Here is a 26403-nt window from a genome sequence, read left to right as displayed (position 1 = left end):
CTATACAACTGCACAGTATGAATGCCTGGCAGTAATATTCAGTTGCCAAGCTAAGTGTACAATGGCTATAGAAAGTCTACATCCCCTTGAATGACTCACTGAGACAACAATGTGAAAAAAAAAAAAAGACTTGCTTTTAAATGAATTTCCACCCCCCCACTCATCAACATACCACACTCCACGTTTCAAAAGAAAAATGTTTTATTAGGGAACAACATGTATGGAATAAATAGACCTTATGATGTCTATAAGATATGAGAAAAGGACCTTATATGGTCAAGTGCGTGGACTTAAATGGCCAAAAGCTGCTTCAATCAAGTCTGCATACAGGCCCCTTTATAATCACAGGTTCTGAAAGAACATAAAAGAGTAGCCATACTGGGTCAGAGCAATGGTCCATCTAGCCCAGTATCCTGTTTTCCAAACAATGGCCAAGCCAGGTCATAAGTATCTGGCAGAAACCCAATTAGCAGCAACATTCCATGCTACCAATCCCAGGGCAAGCAGTTGCTTCCTCATGTGTGTCTCAATAGCCGACTATGGGCTTTTCCTCCAGGAATTTGTCCAAAACTTTTTAAAATCCAGATTTGCTAACCGCTGTTACTACATCCTCCGCTAAAGAGTTCCGGAGCTTAACTATTCATTGAGTGAAAAGATATTTATTTATTACATTTGTATCCTGCGCTTTCCCACACACAGCAGATTCAATGCGGCTTACATAGTAAAAAAAAACATTACAAAAATTATGTAAGAAGAATATTACAACTGTAATAAACATAATAATAGTAAGGTTTTAAGAACATATGAATTGAATTGGATATGGAGAGGTAAACAAGGAAAGGATAGGTAAGAGGAAAGGAGATTGGGAGGGGTATGGTATAGAAAGATGGAGAAGAAAAGATTGGAGGATGAGTATAAGGAGATAAGGTCAAAGGTATAATGTATAATTGGTGTCAGACTCAGTGTCAATGTCAGAGCAGGTGTAGTGTAGATGGGCTGGTAGGATTAAGTTGGGTCATTAGTGTAAGCTTGCTTGAAAAGATGTGTCCAACGTTTTCCTGAAGCCATGGATAGTCGTTAATTGTTCAGATGGATCTTGGTAGAGCATTCCAAAGCTGACTGCCCAAAAGGAGAAATTGGATGCGTAGTAGGTTTTGTATTTAATTGCTTCTGACTTTCTTGCACCTGTTCTTGTCAGGGCCAGTTCTAGAGTCTCTGGTGCCCCCCTGCAAACTATCAGTTGGCACCCCCCCCCCCCCCCCCCCCCCCCGTCTAGCATCTTCTTTCTCTCTTCTCCCTCCCTCTTCTCCCACCCTGCCCCCTTTTTCAGCCCAGTGCCTTAAAAGGTGAAGAACCTCGTCAATTGCCTTCTATAACCCTCCCCCCCTCTCCTCCCGGCCTGAAGATATTTTTAGCTGAAAAGTACACAAAACAAAAGTACACAATAATGATGTATGCATGTCCCCTAGTACTGTGCAAAATACAGATGTAAATTTGAAAAAATTAACAAATACCAACAATCACCACTTTACAAATTAACAATAGAATATAGAAATAAAATAGAAATAAAACAAAATATGTAAAATAAAATAAAACATTTTTATTGGGCTAATAAATATAGCTTTTCTTCCATTGGCTGCCTTTCCATCTACAGTCTGCCCCCTCTCTCTGCCCCTTTCCATCCAGCCGCATATGTGTCTGCCCGTTCTCTCCATGCCTTCCACGTACAGTGGTGGAAATAAGTATTTGATCCCTTGCTGATTTTGTAAGTTTGCCCACTGACAAAGACATGAGCAGCCCATAATTGAAGGGTAGGTTATTGGTAACAGTGAGAGATAGCACATCACAAATTAAATCCGGAAAATCACATTGTGGAAAGTATATGAATTTATTTGCATTCTGCAGAGGGAAATAAGTATTTGATCCCCCACCAACCAGTAAGAGATCTGGCCCCTACAGACCAGGTAGATGCTCCAAATCAACTCGTTACCTGCATGACAGACAGCTGTCGGCAATGGTCACCTATATGAAAGACACCTGTCCACAGACTCAGTGAATCAGTCAGACTCTAACCTCTACAAAATGGCCAAGAGCAAGGAGCTGTCTAAGGATGTCAGGGACAAGATCATACACCTGCACAAGGCTGGAATGGGCTACAAAACCATCAGTAAGACGCTGGGCGAGAAGGAGACAACTGTTGGTGCCATAGTAAGAAAATGGAAGAAGTACAAAATGACTGTCAATCGACAAAGATCTGGGGCTCCACGCAAAATCTCACCTCGTGGGGTATCCTTGATCATGAGGAAGGTTAGAAATCAGCCTACAACTACAAGGGGGGAACTTGTCAATGATCTCAAGGCAGCTGGGACCACTGTCACCACGAAAACCATTGGTAACACATTACGACATAACGGATTGCAATCCTGCAGTGCCCGCAAGGTCCCCCTGCTCCGGAAGGCACATGTGACGGCCCGTCTGAAGTTTGCCAGTGAACATCTGGATGATGCCGAGAGTGATTGGGAGAAGGTGCTGTGGTCAGATGAGACAAAAATTGAGCTCTTTGGCATGAACTCAACTCGCCGTGTTTGGAGGAAGAGAAATGCTGCCTATGACCCAAAGAACACCGTCCCCACTGTCAAGCATGGAGGTGGAAATGTTATGTTTTGGGGGTGTTTCTCTGCTAAGGGCACAGGACTACTTCACCGCATCAATGGGAGAATGGATGGGGCCATGTACCGTACAATTCTGAGTGACAACCTCCTTCCCTCCGCCAGGGCCTTAAAAATGGGTCGTGGCTGGGTCTTCCAGCACGACAATGACCCAAAACATACAGCCAAGGCAACAAAGGAGTGGCTCAGGAAGAAGCACATTAGGGTCATGGAGTGGCCTAGCCAGTCACCAGACCTTAATCCCATTGAAAACTTATGGAGGGAGCTGAAGCTGCGAGTTGCCAAGCGACAGCCCAGAACTCTTAATGATTTAGAGATGATCTGCAAAGAGGAGTGGACCAAAATTCCTCCTGACATGTGTGCAAACCTCATCATCAACTACAGAAGACGTCTGACCGCTGTGCTTGCCAACAAGGGTTTTGCCACCAAGTATTAGGTCTTGTTTGCCAGAGGGATTAAATACTTATTTCCCTCTGCAGAATGCAAATAAATTCATATACTTTCCACAATGTGATTTTCCGGATTTAATTTGTGATGTGCTATCTCTCACTGTTACCAATAACCTACCCTTCAATTATGGGCTGCTCATGTCTTTGTCAGTGGGCAAACTTACAAAATCAGCAAGGGATCAAATACTTATTTCCACCACTGTATACCCCCCTCTCTCTCTGCCCCTTTTCATCCAGCATCTGCCCCCTCTCTCTGCCCCTTTCCATCCAGCCGCATATGTGTCTGCCCGTTCTCTCCCTGCCTTCCGTGAATACCACCCTCTCTCTCTGCCCCTTTCCATCCAGCATCTGCCTCCTTTCTTTGCCCCTTTCCATCCAGTGTCTGGTCTACCCTTTCTTCTCATTTCCAACGCCGCCCACCCCTCTGTCTGTCCCCTCCATGCTCCATCATCATGCCCTCTTTCTCTCCCCTCCACCAGACCAGAGTAGAGTTATTGCCCCCCCCCGTCCTTTTCACATTATGACCCCGTCAACAACCTCCCCCCCCCCCGACTGCAGCTTGCTGCTCTAGTGCTCCTGTCATAAAATCAAACTTCTAGCAGCACTGACTGCAGCAGCAACAACAGAAATTAATAAATAATAGATCCGTGCCGAGGGGCCATTACCTGGCTTAAAGAACTTGATTGAGAAGATTCTTCTTCTCTTCTGCTCTGCCGAGCGAGTCCCGACTGGTGGCGTGGCCCGTGGATGGCAGGGGTGGATGAGGAGTGCACTAGCCAGTGCAGGAAAGTCCAGGGCAGGGGCGGAAGCTTAGGCAGTGAGTCAGGCAGTCAGCTGGGAGCCTCAGCGCCTGGAACGGAGGAGCGAGCCGGCCGAAGGACACGAGACACGAGATGCTTAGGCAGTTAGGCTACTCACTTGTCGCAACTGCAAGGGCGCACAGGCGCGCATGCAGGGTGCCGCAGGGGGAGGAGGCCGTCTTGTGACGTCGAGAGCGGAGGAGTCGCTGGCCAGGCTGGAAGGAGACGAGCAGCGCCGTGGCGGTGTAAAGCGCGCGCACCGCCGTGTGCAGCGTTACGGCGGGAACTGGAAGCGGGAAGGCCGAACAGCTGGGCGGGCCGTGGGAGACGGTGCCCTTGAAGGCAGGCACCCTCCTTCGGTGCTTACCCCGTTTACCGGGTTGGACCGGCTGTGGTTCTTGTTTCCAATTTTTACTTTTTATGTAAGGAAGTCTGCAATGTCGAGAAGCGGCAGGTTATTTTTACTGCGTCTTGGCTTGCTGGTTCTGGTTTGAGGATGGGGGAAGGAATGGGAGGGGGAGGGGCCTACTGTGAGGGGGAGTTCTAACATTGTGTGTTCTTGGGAGGAACTATGGGTAATGGTCAGGGGTTTTCTAGGTGTATATATGCGGGGAGAGTAAGGCACCTGGTGAGCGTGGGTTATGTGTGGTTTGGTTTTTCTGTGTGGGTGGGTGGATTGGAGGAGGGTCGGTGGGGGGGAGGGGGGCAGGATTGGGGCCGGATGGGATTCCTGGACACTTAGGGAGCCAACGGGGGATGTTTTTCTCCTTTTCTTTCCTGTTTCATTCAGCCATGGAGGGAGGATGCTGGGAGGGGCGGGGCTGGGATGCTGCCTCCTGGTAGGTGAAGATATGTATGTAGGGCAGAGCACTATAGTTGCTGGGTTACTGACTCATGAGTAATCTGAGGTTTGGCTCCCTAAATGTGGATGGCATCCATTCCCCTATAAAGCACACAAAAATTCTTTCATATTGCGCCGAGAGTGGATGTTATGTTTTTGCAAGAAACCCACCTTACGCAGGCGGAACACTTAAAATTGAAACATACTTGGGTGGAGGAGTTGGTATCCTCTTCCTTTAATGGTAGGCAAAGAGGGGTAGCTATTTTGTTCCATAAAAATAATCAGGTTGTTTTGCACAAATTAGTTCAAGACCCGGAAGGCTGGTTTGTTCTGTGGGCAGGAGAGGTGGCAGGAAGGAGGGCTGCTCTCTGCTTTGTTTATGCCCCCAATGTGTACTCTTACTCCCTTTTTTCCACCCTGCTGGCACATCTTGTGTCCCTGAGTGGGTATCAATTATTCTTGGGGGGAGATTTTAATATTACTGCAGACCCCCTTATAGATTGCGCTCCTGCAAATTCTAGAGTGTCTGTCTGGAGAGATAGAGGGGTGAACTTCTTAATGCAGGAGTTGGGTCTTTTGGATATCTGGCGGGTGTTGCACCCTGAAAACCATGATTATACCTTCTTTTCTCAGGTGCATGGGGTCCACGCGAGATTCGACTATATACTTTTAGACCCCTCCGTGTTGTCCTGGGTAGTGACTGCTGATATTGAGGATGGGGCAGTCTCGGATTATTGCTTGGTGTGGGCAGACGTCCGGTGGCACCAGGGAGAAAGGGTGAGAGTGTGGTGTATGAACCCCACCCTGTACTTAGATACCAAATTTCGTCAGTTTTTGATTCAGGCATGGGAGCATTATCTTACAGATAATGACCCGGATTCAGTTGATCCTGTCACCTACTGGGAGGCGGGCAAGGCAGTGCTAAGGGGTAAAATATTGGCCTACACAGTGCAGTCTCGTAGAGATAGAGAGCACCAATTATTGAAGCTGACTGATCAGTTGCAAGGCCTTTGAGGCAAACACATCTTGACTAGGGACGAGGGGGTGAGGAAGGAATATAATACTGTAGACAACAGATCAATGACCTCTTAAATGAAAGGGCATCCCAAGATATCTCTATGTATAAGTTTAACATGTACCGATTGGGGGAACAAGGCGGGTAGACTGCTGGCTACACTGGTTAAGCAGAGAGGAGCAAATCAGGTAATAACTAAAATACGAACGCCAATGGGTAGGGTAGTAGTGGCATCAGAGGATGTTCAGAAGGCCTTTGTAGATTTCTATAGGGCACTCTATGATAAAGGGGAGATGGACAAGGCACAGAAAGACTCGTTTTTCAGGGACTTGAATCTGACGCAACTGACGCAAGTCCAACGGGATGCCTTAAATGCCGGAGATATGCCAGGCTATATGGCACCTTAAATTGGCGAAGGCACCTGGACCTGACAGCTTGGGCCCCGAGTTCTATAAAATTCTGGGAGGGAAAATCAGGCCCCCCTTTCAGGAACTTTGTCATCATTTATGCAATACCGGGAAGGGGGGGGGGGGGGGTGGAAGGCTGACTCATGCTTATATTGTAGTACTGCCCAAGCCAGGGTGGGATGTGGAAATGCTGGGTTCCTACCGCCCAATCTCACTCCTTAATCAGGATATTAAGCTTTTTGCCAATATTTCCTCCTATTTGTTTTAAAAGTATTTCCAAATAACTTCCTCGAGTGCCCCTATGTGATAAAGTCACCTCCAGGATAGTTGGGTTAAGTCAATGCAAATATAGTTAAACGCCGTCTGAGACAGGAACTTTGCGAGAATGTGTTAAAAAAAATCACAAGCTTTCTATGCTTATTCAAACTGTGCATGAGTAATAAGAGAAAGTAGCATTGAGATGTTTCCCATTTTGTACTTAGTTACAGGACAAGCATGATATAGATTCTTACTAAAATAGGACAAGTGAGTACAGACACTGGTGTACACTGAGGACACTATACCAGCCTAATATACAATCCAGAATAAGAAAACACATTGATGTTACTGAATGCAAGGACTATATGCTCTGAAAAATTACAATTAAGAGCAATAAACGTCTCAAATTTTCGAATATATAAACTTAATTTCATTGCAATATTTCCCTGCTAACGCTATAAGCTGACCAGTAGTTGTGCTTGAAAGGTAAAATTATGTCTTGCCTGATGATTTTCTTTCCTTTAACGCAGCAGATGAATCCATGAACTAGTGGGTTAAGTCCGCCTACCAGCAGGTGGAGATAGAGATAAACAAACTAAAGGCAGTGATGCCAGATGGCCAGCTCCATCCTCAGTTAGTATGTCATTCGTAAGCATTTGCCAAGGCCAAAAATATGAAACCAACAACAACAGAAACCATCCTCACTATGAAAAACATAGAACCAAATAAGAACTTCGAAATAACTGCAACTTGATCCAGAAATCGAAATCCTTTCCGTGTTCCCATATCTGCCTTAACTCTGCAAAGAGAACCCGGAAGGAAAAAATAGCCACACTGTGCGGAAAGTGAAAAAACTGTCGGCTAAACTAGGGAGGGATCCTGGATTCATCTGCTGCGTTAAAGGAAAGAAAATTATCAGGTAAGACATAATTTTACCTTCCTTGTCACTTGCAGCAGATGAATCCAGGAACTAGTGGAATGTACCAAAGCATTCCTTAAATAGGGTGGGAAGCCGACACTCCCCGTGCCAACACTCCTGCCCCAAAACTCGCATCCTCCCGAGCAGACACGTCTAGCATGTAATGCTTCGCAAAAGTACGACAGGGCGCCCAAGTAGCCACCCGACAAATCTCTTCCAGAGATAAGGCCAAAGCTTCCGCCCAAGAAGCCACCTGTGCCCAAGTAGAATGAGCCTTCAGGGCCACTGGAGATGCCCGCCCTTGCTGCAGATACACCGCTCCAATGGCTTCCCTAATCCAGCGAGCAATGGAAGCCTTAGAAGCCGCCTCATCTCTTTTCGATCCCGACAAGAGCACAAAGAGATGATCCAAGCATCGAAACTCGTTAGAGATCTGCAAGTACCGAAACAAGGCTCTCCGCACTTCCAGGAAACGTAGCGAGGCAAACTCCCACGGATAATCCTCTCTTCAAAAAGACGGAAGATAAACCGCCTGACTGACATGGAAAGCCGAAACCACTTTAGGTAGAAATGATGGCACCGTCCGAATCGACACCCCTGCTTCAAAAAACTGCAAAAAAGGATCTCTAGAAGACAAAGCCTGAATTTCAGAAATCCTCCTAGTTGAAGCAATGGCCACCAAAAACACTGTCTTAAGTGTTAGATCCTTCTCAGAAACCTTATTCAACGGCTCACACGGAGGGACCTGGAGGGCTCGCAGTACCACATTCAAATGCTACGCCGGACACGGCTGCCGCAGAGAAAGCCAAAGCCTTAAAGCCCTGTGTAGGAAACGGACCACATCAGCGTGAGCTGCTAAAGAGGAACCATCCAGTTTGCCCCTAAAACAAGCTAGCATGGCCACCTGCACTCGAAGGGAATTATATGCCAATCCCTTTTGAAGACCATACTGAATCCGCTTGAACATTGTTTTGACCCGCAATGTGCGCTGCCAACAGACTCTGAACATGTGCTTCCGCCCATACAACAAGACGAGACGCTTCCAATGCCAAGGGAAGACTGCGAGTGCCCCCCTGCCGATTGATGTAGGCCACCGTCGTGGTGTTGTCCGAGAATACACAAACCGCCTGCCCCTGCAGAAGGTCCTGAAAACTCCGCAATGCATTCACGACTGCCCTTAACTCCAGACGATTTATCAGCCAAGTCGCTTCGAGAGGGGTCCACGATCCCTGGGCTACTTGATGAAGACAATGGGCTCCCCAGCCCGCAAGGCTGGCATCCGTCACGACTACCACCAAATTGGGAGACACCAGAGAAACACCCTTCTGCAAATTGGCTGACCGGAACCACCACGCGAGACTGTCCCTGGTCCGGCTGGACAAAGGAAGGCGTCGTTGATAATCCAGCGACGTCGGCGACCATCTGCTCAAAAGGAAATTCTGAAGTGCCTGCATGTGAGGCCTTGCCCATGGAATGACCTCCAAGGTCGCTGTCATGGAACCAAAGAGCTGAACATAGTCCCACACTCGGGGAGCGCAACGACTCAATACGGTCCGTACCTGAGAAAGCAATTTGATCCTTCGCCCCTCGGGGAGAAACACCTTCCTCCAGACTCCAGATACTCCAGACTCTGAGTAGGAACCAGATGACTCTTGTCCATATTTACCACCCAAACTAAGGATTGCAACACCGCAATCACTCGGTCGATGACCACTCGACTCTCCTCTGCTGTCGTCGCCCGAATCAGCCAGTCGTCGAGATATGGATGTACTCGAATCCCCTCCTTCCACAGGAATGCCGCCACCACCACCACGACCTTGGAAAAAGTGCGTGGGGCAGTGGCCATTCCGAAAGGAAGGGCCCGAAACTGGAAGTGCTGACCCAGCACCACAAATCTGAGAAATCTCTGATGGGGCTGCCAAATGGGAACGTGCAGGTAAGCTTCCCTCAAATCGAGAGCCATCAAAAACTCGCCTGGTTGAACAGCAGCAATAACTGCCCTTAATGTCTCCATGTGGAAGTGACGAACCCGCAAAACTGCTTTCCTTTTCTGAGATCAAGAATAGGCCAAAAAGCCCCTCCCTTCTTGGGAACCACAAAGAAGATGGAGTACCGACCTGTGCGCCTTTCGAGAGGAGGAACAAGCACGATAATCCCTATCCTTATCAGGTCTCGCAAACACTGCATAACCGCTGTGCTCTTGGCCCGCGATACACAGCGGGACTCCAGAAAAAAAGTCTGTGATGGGAGAGAAGAATTCTAGCTTGTAACCGTCTCGCACCATATCGAGGACCCACTGGTCCGAAGTAATTCTGGCCCACTCTGGAAGAAACAGAGAAAGCCAACCACTGATCTGCTCTCCTCCCGAATGGACCTGCGCCCCATCATTGGGAGGCCCAAGAAGGAGCCTTCTGACAAGAGGGGGGTCCAGCCGAATGCTTCTCGTTGTGAAAGGATGAACGCTGCCCAAAACTAGGATGCTGAAAGGCTGCGTTGGACCGCCCCGGGCGATACCGTCGCGTCTCTCTGAAACGTGACCTCGAGGCTCCCTGCCTGGAAGTAGACTTGGGTCTATCCTCCGGAAGACGCTGAGATTTGGAATCCCCCAAATCTTTAACAATCTTTTCTAGGTCTTCCCCAAAAAGCAATTTCCCTCGGACAGGCAATTTAATGTTGCTTAGAGGCCATATCTGCGGCCCAATGACGGAGACACAGAAGACGCCGAGAGGAAACGGTCAAGGCCATGAGTCTGGCCGAAGCACGGACCAAATCATACAAGGCATCTGCCAAGTACGCCAGCCCCCATATCCATCAGCGACATCTGAGGAGTTCCTGGCATATCAGACTCCGAAATTGAATCCATGACAGAATGTAGCCAACTGTGACAAGCTCTAGCCACATAAGAACTACAAACAGAAGCTTAGAGCGTCAAAGCAGCCACCTCAAAGGCATGTTTTAAAGAGGCCTCTAGCCGTCTGTCTTGCATATGCCACACCACCTTCCACTGGAAGAGTAGTCTTCTTAGTGACCACCGTCACCAGGGCATCCACCCTAGGTAGAGCAAACTGCTCTAAACGGTCCGCTGAAACCGGATACAGCCTACTTTCAGCCCTCCATCTGGATCTGCCCACTGGGCCGAAATCAACTCTTCAATAGCTTCATGTACTGGAAAAGCCTTAAAAGGCCGTCTGGTACTACCGTGTTTCCTCAAAAATAAAGACATCCCCTGAAAATAAGACCTAGTAGAGGTTTTGCTGAATTGCTAAATATAAGGCCTCCCCCGAAAGTAAGACCTAGCCAGTGGCATACCGAGGGCGGGGCGGTGGGGGCGGACCGCCCCAGGTGCCAACCAATGGGGGGTGTCCTCTGGCCTGCCCACTAGTGCCTTCCCGTAATGCTGCATGCACCAGTGCAGCGGTGCGGCTGCTTGTCTACTTCCAGCCTGATCCTGGCGGCCAGCGGCTCCACTTGACGTCACGAGTCATGATGCCTTCCTCCCCCTGCGTCACCCTGCGTGTGTGCCAGTGTGCCTTGTGGTTGCGGCCTTGAAGTTCATGCTACACTGCAGTCCAGTAAGTAGCCGCGCACGTCCCCTTGAGTCCTCCGGTCCCGGGTGTTTGCTTCTCGCTCCTCTCCATCCCAGGCTCCCAGCTGACTGCCTGACTACCCAAAGCTGGCCCCTTCCTGCACTGGCTGCTACTAGTGCACTCTCCTCCTCTACCCCTGCTGGCCACAGGCCACCAGTCGGGATTCGGCAGAGCAGAAGAGAAGAATCTTCTCAATCACTTCAGCCAGGTAATGGCCCTGCGGCACGGATCCATTATTTATTTATTTATTATTATTAATTATTGCATTTGTATCCCACAGGCTCAATGTGGCTTACAATTCATCATGGATATTGGAAACAGAAAATAGAAAATATACATTTGGTTTATAGAGGGTTTGGGTTACATGGTGGTGAAGTACATGGTTGTATTACAGCAAAAGACGTTAAAGACATTCCTATCTGTATTAAAGATTGTGCAGTTACACGTGTTGATCTTTGTGATAAATCTTTTCGAAGAGGTAAGTTTTCAGTAGTTTGCGGAAATTGGCCAGTTCATGGACCGTTTTCAGGTTGCGTGGTAGTGCGTTCCATAGCTGCGTGCCCAAATAGGAAAAGGAAGACGCATGCAACAATTTGTATTTCAGACCTTTACAATTGGGAGGCTGAAGATTGAGGAATGTGCGGGAAGATTTTATTGCGTTCCTGTGAGGTAGTTCTATTAGGTCTGACATGTAGGCTGGGGCGTCTCCATGGACGATCTTGTGGACTAGGGTACAAAGTTTGAACGTGATGCGTTCTTTAAGTGGGAGCCAGTGTAGTTTTTCTTGTAGTGGTGTCGCGCATTCATATTTTGATTTACCGAATATTAATCTGGCTGCTGTGTTCTGGGCTGTCTGGAGTTTTTTTTAGTGAATTACAATAGTCCAGATGACTGAGTACCAGATTGCGGAAGACGGACCTTAGAAAAAATGGTTTCTTTTTAGTTTCCACATTGAGTGAAACATCTTCTTGGTTATGTTTGTAGCATGATTCTCAAGTGTTAGGTGTCGATCAATGGTGACTCCAAGAATTTTTAGGGTGTCCGAAACTGGTAGGTTGAGATTAAGGGTGTTAATGGTGGTGAATTTATTCTTATTGTATTGCGAAGTGATATTTATTTAAATTGCATTTGATTTTCTCTGCTGCAGTCAGCGTTGCTTGAAGTTTGATGACAAGAGTACTAGAGCAGCAAGCTGCAGCTGGGGGGGGGGGGGGGGTGTGTTGTTGACGGGGGTCATAATGTGAAAAGGAAGGATGGGGGGGCAACAACACTACTCTGGTGGATGGGAGAGAAAGAGGGCATGATGATGGAGAGGACAGAGGAGCGGACGGCGCTGGAAATGAGAAGAAAGGGCAGACCAGACACTGGATGGAAAGGGGCATAGAAAGGAGGCAGATGCTGGTTGCTGGATGGAAAGGGGCACAGAGAGAGAGAGGGGGTATATGCTGACTTCTTGTCTTGCTGCTGTGAAATTAAAAAGGCTGCTGAAATTCTAGGAAGCTACTGCTAAAAGTTGCAGTGGCCATTTTCTCTAAGAATCTGCAATTTTACTGATATTGAGGTAAGCCTTGGAGTAAAGAACTGCAATAATCCAATCATGTTATTACCAGAGAGTAGGGTAAAAATTGTGAAGAGCAAACATCAAGTAATGGATGGGCAGTGAAAATTTGCCTTAACAGAGAATGATTTGTTTCCCATTGTATTCCATGAAAGCTTTGAGACAGGCTCATTGTAAGATCTCCATTACTTGAAGTATCAAAGCAACTTTAATATTTACCCAAGCTTGGATATAGGCAGGAGAACAGTGCACTCTTTCAATTTCAAAGGGGACCATAAATTGCAAATCTCATATACCGTGTTTCCCTGAAAATAAGACATCCCCTGAAAATAAGACCTAGAGCATCTTTGGGAGCAAAAATTAATATAAGACACTGTCTTATTTTCGGGGAAACAGGGTAGCAAGCTTGGGGTTGACTGCCTGAGAAGCCACAACCCCAGGGCCCTCTATATTCAGGGCTTCCAGCGCCTAAGAGATAAAGGAGGACAACTCCTCTTTATGGAAAATCCTCACGGAGGAAGAGTCCTCCGGTTGGTCAGTGAGGACACCGTCATCCACCCCCATCTGCTCCGAGAGAGGCACCACAGAGGAAGCTGCAGGCGACCGTATCCAGGACCCCTCCTCAGACCCCCAAAGAAAGCCTAGGCTTTTTAAGGGAGGATAAATCCTCTGGGGAAAAACCCAAAATCTCTTGGTAACCCCCAGACCCCCTGAGAGAATCAAAGGCCGAAGCTGTCGCAGCTGCATGAGGGGGGGGGGGGGGGGCAAGGCCCTTTTCAACAAAAACGTTTGATGGAGTAGTAAAATAAACTCTGGCGAAAACCATTCCCTCGCAACAGAGGAGGTTGCAGCCATGGCACCTGAACCACCGCCCACAGTGCCTGATGGCCCCCCCCGACTCCCCTACCAGTGGAGATGAAGCTTTGACCAAAACCGCTACCGCAGCCGGCTCCGCAACCAATCGCAAAATGGCGCAAGAATCGCCAGGCTCTGGGCAGGAAAGCACGCTCTCGGGGGGGGGGGGCCCACCGCTCCGTCGAGCCCTGCAAAATCAGCGCACCCCGCGCTGCAAAGGCCCGCCACTGAACACCGTTTCCCACATCGGGAACAGCGTTTTACCGCCTCCGTTGCCATCACCTGTCCCCAAATAGGAACCCAGCAGGACTTAGCCCGGACCGGGAAAGCGCAGGAACTGACAGCTGAGCCGAAGAAAAAAAACTCTCCAACTCCACTTCGAGGCAGTCTCAGACAAGCAAGCAACAGAAAACAGGATTCGGACAACAGTAACACAAACCTGCTCTCAGCAAAAACACACTTCCCTGTGTTTCTCTGTTAAATAAATTCTATGGGTTTTTTTTTTTTTTTTTTAGTGAGGAGGCAGAAACAAACAGGGAAGGAAAGGAATAGCAAAAGCCTGTTCAGAGGAAATTTGAGGTGCAGCAGGGACCCAGCAACTGCGTATGCTGCCAAAGGGGACACCACCAGTCCGGCGCCCCCGGCTCAAACTGGCCACCAGCCCAGGAGCACCCTCAGAGGCCTTGGGCCCAGGAGCTGGAGAAAAAGCCGTCCACCACCTGCTGAGATAGAGACATACTAACTGAGGAACGAGCTTGGCCATCTGGTATCACTGCCTTTAGTTTATCTCTATCTCCACCTGCTGGTAGGCAGACTTAACCCACTAGTTCCTGGATTCATCTGCTGCAAGTGACAAGGAAATGATCATTGGAGGTTCCTTTTTTTTTTTTTTTAATAGAATCTAGCTTCTGCATACATTTGATTAAAACGCTGCATCTTCATCATACGTAGCAGAGCCTGGAAATTCTTTAGAACCACCCAAATAGTATCTAAGCCAAAATATATAATAATTTAAATAATGAAAGACCATATTTTACTTCCAAGCAAAATAGCCTCCGCACTACATGCACCTCAGCTAATGAAAACAAAATAAAAGCCACATTGCTTTTACAATGGCTGACTTTGCACCACATTTGGAGTGTCAGCTGATGTCATATCTCTAGAGAGACTAATTCCTAAAAAGCTAATCATCCCAAAGTTACAGACTTAAATTCCTGCTAAAGTTTTGTATCAAAAGCATTTGGTTAGAGCACTCTATTTACCATATAAACTACTACGCAAAATCATAACTGCATTACTTGCAACTGCATTACGCACACACACATACAAAAAAAAAAAAAGGAAAAAGGCGGCAAGAGTAGCCTGCCTTCCCCCTGGATTACCTTACAATCCCTGGTGGTTTAGTGACATGTTAGGAGTGATCACCAGTCACTCTTGACCATGTCAGTTCTACTCTATCACTAGAGGTCATCAAAGCCATTTTGAGAGCAGAGCCAGCATAATCAGGAGTAACTGGAGATCAATCCTGCCCTGATACACTCCTAGACCACCAGGCTACCCGAGTGAGGCACCTAAAAGTGGGCAGGGAGAAGAGAGAACTCCTGGTTGGGGGGGTGGGGGGAGACAAATAGGACAAACAAATTTTCGCATTCCACCAAAAACACATGGTCAGTATCAAAACCACGGTCATAGCCTTCAGCCAAAACTTAAACCAGACAGAAAAAGCATTTTGGGCCAGTTTCGGCACCAAAACCAAATTCAGTTGCCCTCCAAAATCACCTTGCGTTTACCAGTTCCAATTTACTCAGGATTTCGTAGACCTTTATCAAACCTCCCCTCAGTTGTTTCTTCTCCAAGCCGAAGAGCTCTAACCTCTTTAACCTTCCCTCCTATGAAAGAAGTTCCATCCCCTTAATCAGTTTGACTGTTGTTCTCTGTTTCTTCTAGTATCTACTATAATTCTGCTATATCCTTTTTGAGAGGCAGTGACTAGAACTGTACAAGATATTCAAGGTGCGGTTGTATCATGGAGCAATTCAGCAGCATTATGATTAGGGGTGTGCAAGCCAAAGATTTTAATTGTGTGTCTGTTTACAGGAATTTTCTCTTTTTTTTTTTTTAAAGTTATTTCCTTTTGGGATCAATACCATTAGGGTGCACTTTTCCAAAATAGTGCCGCACTGCTATGAACAGTATTTGCAAAGAATGCATACTATTGGGAAATACTGCACACAGTTTCAGAAGAATGTGAACTCATTTCCGATACCATGCACTCTAAGACACATTAAAAAAAGAATGAAATTTTGTTTTTTTTAGCAAAAGGCAAGACAAAATGACATTTCCCTTGTCATTTCAAACAATGAACATCCATAATTATGATATTTTCTCTTTTATTCTCTCTTTCCAACTAATTCTTAACATTTTCTTTGGTTTACTGGCCACCACACATTGAGCATTAGTTTTCAACATATCTACAATGACACCTAGATCTTTTTCCTGGGTGATGACTGTGGTTGTGGAACCTAGCATTGTGTAGCTATAATTTGGGTTATTCTTCTTAGAGTGCATCACTTTGAACTTCTCCACATTAAATTTCATCTGCCATCTGGATGCAGAGTCTTCTAATTCTTCAAGGCTCTCCTACAATTTCTCATAGCCTACATGTGATTTAACAAATTTGAATAATTTTGAATAATTTTGTGTCATCTGTAAATCTGATCACATTCACTCATTTTTCCTTTTCCAGATCATTTATAAATACTGTATGTCAATAAGCACCATTTCAAATACAGATACCTTTGGCACTTGTCACGTATACACACAGCAGGTAACTAGGTTTGTGAGCCCTTGGGCCACTGCCGAGGAGTGGCAGCAGATCACCCAAACACAAGACAAGGCAGACCGGAACTGGAACACAGTGGATCGGGGCAAGGCTTCACCTACAACTTAGCCATCCTTCACCCGGAGTTAAGCTCCGGGCTGCAGGCGGCCGGCAGGACTTACCGGACAGGACAGGAAGGCCGGACTGCAGGACACAGCAGCAGGCAGACAGACAGCAGGAAATACTAGAAACATGCTGGGTTCCAGGGAAACAGCAGACAAACGAATAGTCCAGGAACAAGCCGGGTCTAGGCAGGCGGCAAGCAGAAGAATAGTCTAGTAACCATCCGGGTCTAGGCAGGCGGCAAGCAGAAGAATAGTCCAGTAACAATCCGGGTCAAGGCAGGCGGCAGGCAGAAGAAAAGTCCAGTAGACAAGCAGAGTCAAAGTCACAAAAAGTAAAAGCACAAAGGCACTGCAACAACTCACACAAAGGAACACCTCTGAAGAACCCTGTTGCAAGGCAAACTAGAAACCCTCCCAAGTGATTAATAAAGGCAGTCTACCAGGGAGTTCACCAGGTATGGGTACTGCTTAGTTCCAAAAAAACTCCCACAACAATCTGGAAAGCTGGAAGATCCGGACCGTACCAGCATATCTTCTAGAACATGGGAAACTCCAAGTCATCGGTTCACAGCAGCCACCAGGACTAACCACTAGGGGGCGAGGTGACTGAGAGCATGGAACCTGGGCACCACCATGACAGCACTCCACTATTCACCTTCATCTATTGAGAGATTTGTTCATTTAACCCTACTCTGTTTTCTATCTTAGCATTCATGTAACTTTTGTTTGGTCATGTCCCTTATTTAGCAATGAGGGAGTTAGCTAATGCACCAAGATTTCCTTCTGGGTATGCATAGAAATCTTTATGAGTAGACAGTTTTGATACTTGACACTTCATATGCAGATATCAGGCAAAAATAAAATAGGTACAAGACTACACATACACTGTACGTAAAACACAAGATGAAGACCAGTAATCTATTTCCCATAGAGTATGCACATGCACTACTACACATTTTGTTACATCTGATTTTAGAATATATTTTTGAAGCACTTCCAAAATATTTTGGTTGTTTAAAAGCACAGTGAGAGTGTGTTGCGAAAATCACGCAACAAAGGTGGTCTACTTATCAGTTGTATGGGTTCAAGGTATTTCATAATCAAAGTAAGTGAGTAATTTATATACTATAGTTAAAAACTGAAAGAACTGCAAAGTATACTTTTTCCATATACATATCTATTGGATTGATGAACATCTAAGGTTAATGGCAACGTCACATATAGTGATTCTCCTTTTAAACCTATTTCATTCTTTCAACACTAGAGGCAGTAAAACTAGAAAGCAAACCTGCAACAAAGAAAACACAGAAGTAGGATATGGAATGCCATTTCTTTCTCTGTATGTCATATTCAGAACTGGTAAAGTCATGAAATATTCTACTAGGGAAATGAGAGTTAGATGAAAAACAGTTGTAATGAGGCAGCATATCATTCCCAGTAGTCTACTTACATTGATTATTCTTCTGTATGATCTTTTCTCAGACAGCATAAATGTGTAATCTGTGGATCAATAGAAAGATGCATTACTCAAGGCACTTCACATCAGTCAGAATTCTCCAAAATGTGGACTTTTATAATGAAGACAAGAAATACTTTTATGCAGTTATTTTTCAATGTATAACAATTATATCCATGCTGAATTTTATTTTCAACAAGTATATAGATAAAAAGCAGTATTATGTATAACTAAATGCAGGCAGTCTGCTTGAAGGAAAAATTCACCATATGCTTCAGGATTTTAGTATTAAACTTCACCCTCTACTGTCATTCCCCATTCATTTTCTTACCAAAGACAACTACTACTTTATAAGTTGCTAACTTAGAGTGAGATACACTATATAATGCGCTACCACATTAATGCATTTTATTAATAGGTACCACTACATAAAATGAGACCTATAGTAAATAATATCCATTAATGCACATTAGCATGCACTGAGGCTGTGTACATTAGCAAGTTTAGCTCTTAGTTTTCTAATGGTTATGCAAATATAACAGCAGTCTAATTTAGATAGTGCAGTATATTCAAACAGGACAGTATTTATAAATGTAATACTTCAGAACTATAGATGAAACCATAGAAAGACTTTGTATATATATTCAACATGTGAGCTCTACATGAAATTTGAGAACTAAGGAAGGAATAGAGCAACCTGGGATATAAAAATTATTCAATCACCTTACAAGTTTAGCAGCAGATGCACATGAGTAAAAAAGGTTAAAAAGTTATATTCCTCATTGACAGACGGTGAGCTCATTATCATATCATGCACTCTGAACATTTTAATTTTTTTTAGGAGTCAATATTCAGCATAGTAAACTGGGAAAAGAGGCTCCTACTCAGTTTACTAACGCTAACCATGTCCCCCCACAGGATATGACCACCACAGTACTAACCAGTTAGTGCCAGGGTAGTCCAGGGGCGGCGTCAGAGCAGAGGCTGGAGTTACCCGGGCACTGTTGGTATTCAGTAATGAGACCTGGATAACTATCCGCTTAACTTAGGACAGCAATAAAACTGTTTTAAGTTGACTGAGTAGCTATCCAGGTACGACCTCAACCAGCAATACCTGGGGTAACCTCCCAGTAGGCTGCCAAATATATGGATATTCAGTGCCAGTACTCAGATAGGGATCAGCACCGAATACCCAGGTCTAATTCAGCCGACAGTAGCCAGCATTTAAAGAAATGCTGATCACTACTGGCTGAATATTGCCCTCTTAGATCTTAACTGTGTTATGTTCTTAGTTGGTGTGGAACCCTATTCTGGCATTAGAAAAACTATTTGGTTATATTTATCTGCCACTAGAATCACATTCAATAACTGATACCTGATAGTTGTGGTTGAACAAGATTGCCAAATCCATCTAGGCATCTAGGAACCCACGATATTAACCTACTCCTGTTTATACAAGGTATTGTGAATACTTTAGTATTGTTCCTTGTTAGGAGGTTTGAGGTTCCATTTGTGAGATATATATTCTTTATATGGGTTGGAAAAGTTTTTCCATCAGTTTAAAGGGACACCTCCAAACTAACTTTATACATATAAATCAAACTCCTTTTACCAGGTTGGAATATTTTCTATAGAGTTTGTATTCTCCTGTAGTTGTTAGATTATTTTTTATATAAAATGAAGTTGCCTATTTGTAATAGATGTTCTCCATAGACAGCAGGCTAAGGAGTAGCCTAACAGAGCAGCAGGCTGAGAACTAGGAAAGCCAAGGTTAACTAGGAAAGCCAGGGTTAAAATTCCACTGACACTCCTTGTTATCTTGTGCAAGCCATTTACTTGTAGATTCTATAAATGGTGCCCAAATTAGCACGTAATCCTGAGATTCACGTGCAGATAAATTAGATAACAAGCCATTAATTGGCTGTTAACAAGTTAACTGGCACTAATTTGAAAGTGCATGTGAATCTGGCTGCAAATGATTCTATAAAGATCCATGCCAAAATCCTCTTGTGAGCAACCAAAAGGGAGGGGGGCATGACCATGGGAGGGTATGAGGGGTTTCAAGGTTACATTTATTTGATGAATGGCCTAAGGCAATGCCATCATAGCGACTTACATAAGATAAAAGCATTATCATACAGTACAATACATTATGTCTTACAATTTTACAATAGAAGCAAATAAGCACAAAGCAATAAAATGAATAGAGAGCAAGACCAAACAGACAACAAGCAAACATACTGTATCTAACAAGACCCCAAGGCTAATGCAGACCCACAATTAATGAAAACAAGTTTAATGTGAAAAGCTGACCAAAAAAGATGTGTTTTAAGTAAGGCCTTAAATGATGGAGGAGAAGACTCCAAATGTAAAAGTATGGGCAGGTTACTCTACAACATACAGTGGGGGAAATAAGTATTTGATCCCTTGCTGATTTTGTAAGTTTGCCCACTGACAAAGACATGAGCAGCCCATAATTGAAGGGTAGGTTATTGGTAACAGTGAGAGATAGCACATCACAAATTAAATCCGGAAAATCACATTGTGGAAAGTATATGAATTTATTTGCATTCTGCAGAGGGAAATAAGTATTTGATCCCCCACCAACCAGTAAGAGATCTGGCCCCTACAGACCAGGTAGATGCTCCAAATCAACTCGTTACCTGCATGACAGACAGCTGTCGGCAATGGTCACCTGTATGAAAGACACCTGTCCACAGACTCAGTGAATCAGTCAGACTCTAACCTCTACAAAATGGCCAAGAGCAAGGAGCTGTCTAAGGATGTCAGGGACAAGATCATACACCTGCACAAGGCTGGAATGGGCTACAAAACCATCAGTAAGACGCTGGGCGAGAAGGAGACAACTGTTGGTGCCATAGTAAGAAAATGGAAGAAGTACAAAATGACTGTCAATCGACAAAGATCTGGGGCTCCACGCAAAATCTCACCTCGTGGGGTATCCTTGATCATGAGGAAGGTTAGAAATCAGCCTACAACTACAAGGGGGGAACTTGTCAATGATCTCAAGGCAGCTGGGACCACTGTCACCACGAAAACCATTGGTAACACATTACGACATAACGGATTGCAATCCTGCAGTGCCCGCAAGGTCCCCCTGCTCTGGAAGGCACATGTGACGGCCCGTCTGAAGTTTGCCAGTGAACACCTGGATGATGCCGAGAGTGATTGGGAGAAGGTGCTGTGGTCAGATGAGACAAAAATTGAGCTCTTTGGCATGAACTCAACTCGCCGTGTTTGGAGGAAGAGAAATGCTGCCTATGACCCAAAGAACACCGTCCCCACTGTCAAGCATGGAGGTGGAAATGTTATGTTTTGGGGGTGTTTCTCTGCTAAGGGCACAGGACTACTTCATCGCATCAATGGGAGAATGGATGGGGCCATGTACCGTACAATTCTGAGTGACAACCTCCTTCCCTCCGCCAGGGCCTTAAAAATGGGTCGTGGCTGGGTCTTCCAGCACGACAATGACCCAAAACATACAGCCAAGGCAACAAAGGAGTGGCTCAGGAAGAAGCACATTAGGGTCATGGAGTGGCCTAGCCAGTCACCAGACCTTAATCCCATTGAAAACTTATGGAGGGAGCTGAAGCTGCGAGTTGCCAAGCGACAGCCCAGAACTCTTAATGATTTAGAGATGATCTGCAAAGAGGAGTGGACCAAAATTCCTCCTGACATGTGTGCAAACCTCATCATCAACTACAGAAGACGTCTGACCGCTGTGCTTGCCAACAAGGGTTTTGCCACCAAGTATTAGGTCTTGTTTGCCAGAGGGATTAAATACTTATTTCCCTCTGCAGAATGCAAATAAATTCATATACTTTCCACAATGTGATTTTCCGGATTTAATTTGTGATGTGCTATCTCTCACTGTTACCAATAACCTACCCTTCAATTATGGGCTGCTCATGTCTTTGTCAGTGGGCAAACTTACAAAATCAGCAAGGGATCAAATACTTATTTCCCCCACTGTAGGTGCCACAATGCTAAACATCACTTTCTGAAATGTGGAAGACGGAATGGTGTGCAGCAAAGGAACAGATGACAATAACGTTTGGCTAGAGCGGTGGGCTCACCCAGGAATTTAAGACTGTAGAAAAGGTGACAAAAATGCAGCTAGCCTTGTATGAAAAATTTTGAACACCAAAAGCAGTATTTTATATGTAATACAATATTCTACTGGCAGCCAGTGTTCAGTTTTTAACAATGGAGTCAAACGATCATATTTGAAAGCATGAAAAAGTAGTTTACAGCTATTTTTGTATCAGTTGCAGTCACTTGATCTCCCTCTGACCAATGCCCCTGAAAAGAACATTGTAATAATCAAGTCATTGTATTACTAAGGCATGAATTATAATATGTAAAGACTTTTTATTAAACAGATGATGAACTGAACGTATCTGACGTAACTTAAAAAACATGCTTTAATCACTGCAGAAATATGTGCCTTAAAAGTGAGGGTAGAATCCAGCAGCACACCCAAGACTCTGTGTCACTAGGCTGTAAGGAGATACCATCAAATGTCAAAGTAAACAATGAAAGTGCTGAAAGAGATTTACTGAAGATTTGAAAACAAGAATTTTTGCAAGCTAAGAACTAAAGGTAAAATTAGCCCTTAGTCAATAATTCCCTTTCCATTAGTCCCAACAGATCAATCCAAAGACAGGGTTATGTTCGTCTACCAGCAGGAGGAGATAGAGAGAATGCCAGTAGCCTCTCCACCAGTATAATCGATAACCAAGAACCGAGATATGAACCAAATGCCTAGAAAACTCCTGCCTCCCCCAAAACCAGAACACCAACCACCTCACAGAGGAGAACCCAAGAGCCCTTGGGACCTGTGCATGGCCATGAAACCCAACTACACGCAGAAGCAGCCCTTGTAAGTTGCCTACCAAGCAAAAATCAAATAGTCTAAAAACTCTTCTGCCAGAATTCCTCCCCGGACAACTAGGAGGAGAAATCACAAAACAAAAACACAGTAGGTGGGCCTCAGGATTGATCTGTTGGGACTAAAGGAAAGAAAATGGTAAGGCCTAATTTTACCTTCCATAGCATCCCACAGATTAATCCAGAGACCTGTGGGATGTACAAGAGTAGTCCTCTAGGGCAGGCCTGATGACATCCAGTCACCAGCACCGATGCCCTAAAGACTGCATCAGACCTTGCCAGAACATCCAACTAGTAATGCTTCGTAAAGGTGTGCACCAAGGTCCATGTAGCAGCCCGACAAATGTCGACCACAAGAACTGCCTGCCTGAGCCCTAGTAGAATGGCCTGAACCGACAGGGGCGGAGACTTGCCTGCCAACAGATAAGCTGACGCAATTGTCTCCCATAACCACTGGGCAATAGACTCCTTGGACGAAGGGAGATGTAGGAGTATTTACCTGCAATCTCACCTTTGCTGGTCTGGGGACTATACAAGCCTGAACCATTCTGTTATAACAATGTGGATTCTACAGCCTGTGCCCTGAATACATCTGTAACCATCAGAAACCAGATTTTATACAAAAGGAAAATTACAGCTGGGCATACTAAGATGACTTCATCCAAAAACATATTTGTTGCAAACTAGCCCAGTTAGCTCCTTGGAAGAATCGAGGAGAGACACACAAGAGATGGCTCCAGGAGTATGGGATCTGGCAGGGAGGTTTGCATGTGCCTTCTGATAACCGTTTCTTTGCTATAACAAAGGCCTCTCTTCATGACCATGAATTTGGCTGGACACCGTCTGTGATTGGTCCACAGGTATCATCTGACCCTTGAATGTCAAGGTTGGACTGAAGGAAGACCAGAAGACTTGCTGGAGGTTAGAAGGCTCTGAGAAAGAGAGCAAGACACTGATTTCCTAAACACCAGTGAACTGTATACCTTATAACAAACACACAAGGTTAGCTCAGCTACAATACATAGCCTCCCTAAAGACTGTGCCATCTGTATCCAGAATACCGACCTTGGACTTTATTCCTAGACTGAGAGACTCGCTGGGGCTTCTGCTCGAGTCTCAGAGGAGGAATCCACTTCTTTACCATTGGAAGTCTGCCACAGAAGGCAAAGTGAGATAACTTGATAAACTACCTATGGCCAGAAGGAAAACTAGCTAGTTCACAGTTTATCTGTGATAGATTGGTTGTCAGGATTGGTGGTCTCAGTGAGTTATCTGCTACTAACTGTGTATTTTGCATAAGACATGTGGTGTAAGTTCTCATAATAATATCATTAGGATATCAGTATTGTGATTAGTATGTGATCACTCATTTAGATATTCCGTTTGGATAATCATATACCTTTGTATATATTTTGGTGATAATCTGTTTTTGGTAACTAATCTAGCTTTGTAATTGCTTTGCATTTGCTATATTATTTTTATATTCCATCTGTGGCATTGTTCCTTTCATTAGTACAGCTAGCTAGCCATAGGGCCAAAGAGGTACGCTTCCCCTAGAAACGTGTCCAGAATAATTGCTATTTAGTAATGTTCTGTCAGCTAAGTACCTCTGGATATATATATTAGGAGTTTGTCCTCCTGTGTATATTCCTACAGAGACCCTTCCAGGGCCTCCAAAAAGAAGATGATCTGAATGACGAAACCTGTTTGTCACCTCCAAGCACTGTAGTAACGCGTGACGCACATCCAAACAGCTGAGAGTGTGGAAATTGTCTAGGTAATCCTCCTGCCGAAAGGCCAGAAGGGAAATCGGCTGACTCAAATGGAAACTGGAGATCACTTTGGGAATAAAGGAGGAACCATCCAAAGCTGCACTCCAGCCTCCTTGAAGGAAAGAAATGGATCTTGGCATGATAGTGCCTGCAACTTCGAGACCCATCTCGCTGAGGCCATCGCCACCAAGAACACAGTTTTTAAGGTCACATCCTTCACGGAAGGACGATCCAAAGGCTCAAAGGGCGCCCACTGAAATGCCCATAACACCACATTAAGCTGCCACTCAGGACAAAGGAGCCGCCGGGGCAGACACAGGTGACTGATGCCCCGTAAAAACCGCATCACATCTGGGTATGTCACAAGAGAGACCTCTTGAATTCGCCTGTGAAAGCAGGTGAAAGTGGAAACCTGCACCTTCAGAGAATTCAAGGCTATGCCTTTCCCAGTCCCTCCTGAAGGAAGGTCAGAAGATCAGCCACCGAGGTCAGGGACGGAACAATCTCTCTAGAAGTGCACCAGGACTCAAAAGTCTTCCAAACCTGATCATAAGCCACAGAAGTCGACTTCTTTCTAGCCTACAGCAAGGTAGTAACCACAGACTGAGTACCCCTTGCAAATCAAGCGAGTCCTCTCAAGAGCAAGGGAGAGGGATCCTCCATGAGGAAAGAACCCTGCAACAGGAGACCCCCTCCAGGGGGGCGATCGACCATGAGCTGAATCAGGTCTGCATACCACAGCCGACGAGGCCAGTCCGGCGCCACAATCACCACTAGACTGGGGTGCTGAGCAATGCAACCCAGGAGTCAACCGATCATCGGACACAGAGGAAACACACACAGAAGGCTCTCCACCAGACATGGCTGCAGAAGTGCATCCAGGCCATCCACCTTTGGATCACGACGTCTACTGAAAAACCAGAAGGTTATGTCGCCATGAGTTCCATGTCCAGCCGACCCCACCGGTCCATGATGAGCTGAAATGCTTTCGAGGACAGCTCCCACTCCCCTGGATCCAACACACTGCACATAGAATTCACCTGCAATGTGGGCCATGGAGATGACCTCCAGATTTGACTCCACCCACTGACAAAGAAGCATCACTTTCTTGGCCAAGGGAGCACTCTTTTTGATGCCCTGTCTGTTGATGTATGCCACTGCCATGGGTTTGTTGGACAGGACTTGACAGTCTTGCACTGTACCAATACCACGAAGGCCAGCAATGCCTTCCACACTGCCTGGAGCTCCAAACAATTGATGGACCAGGATGCTTCCACTGGAGACCACCGTCCCTGCGCTGTCCATCCCAGACAATGAGCTCCCCAGCCCAAAAAGCTGGCATCCATCGTTACCACTACCCAATTTGGGACAGAAAGGGAAGCTCCCTTCTGCAGATTGCTGAGCAGAAGCCATCAGTGCATGCAGAACCCGATTGATGCTGTCCACGGAAGCCGAAATCTACAGTCATCTTGCAGAGTTGATCATCGCCGCCGCAACAGAGCCTGCTGAAATGGTCTCATATGCACTTGGGCCCAGGGTACCACATCTAAGGTCACCACCATGGACCCCAACACTTGCACATAATCCTTGGCCTGAGGGGCAGGGAGCAGCAAAGATCTAGACACCTGAGACCTTCCCCACCCGGGTGTCGAAAACCACGCCAAGATACTCGAGAGACTGAATGGGAGCCATACGACTCTTGTCCAGGTTGATGACTCACCCTAAGGAGGGTAGAAGACCAACCACCCGATAAGTAGCCTGTACACTCTCCTCCAAAGGAGGAGGCTCGGATAATAGGGATGAGCCCAGATGTCTTCCTTACCGAGAAAAGCCACTACCACCACCATTACACTTTGGGGAAGGTTCCTGTCCTACCCTCCAGAGGCAGGGTGGTCTTTTTAGTGACTGCTGTAATAAGAGAATCAATCATAGGCAGTCAAAGGGACTCGTCCTCCACAAA

The 26403-nt window shown here is 45.7% G+C and overlaps 1 protein-coding gene across 1 annotated transcript in view; it reads right to left on the bottom strand.

Annotated features, from left to right (window-relative positions):
- Positions 1–26403, bottom strand: part of PEAK1 (pseudopodium enriched atypical kinase 1) — a 393758-nt gene that overhangs the window by 229354 nt on the left and 138001 nt on the right. The window contains exon 2 of the mRNA XM_030186920.1: positions 17755–17804. The gene's annotated coding sequence lies outside the window, so the exon portion shown is untranslated. The remainder of the gene's footprint in view (positions 1–17754; positions 17805–26403) is intronic.

This window comes from Microcaecilia unicolor, chromosome 1 (genome assembly GCF_901765095.1).
Source record: "Microcaecilia unicolor chromosome 1, aMicUni1.1, whole genome shotgun sequence".
Taxonomy (NCBI): Eukaryota; Metazoa; Chordata; class Amphibia; order Gymnophiona; family Siphonopidae; genus Microcaecilia; species Microcaecilia unicolor.
This window is presented reverse-complemented; position numbering and strand designations above follow the sequence as displayed.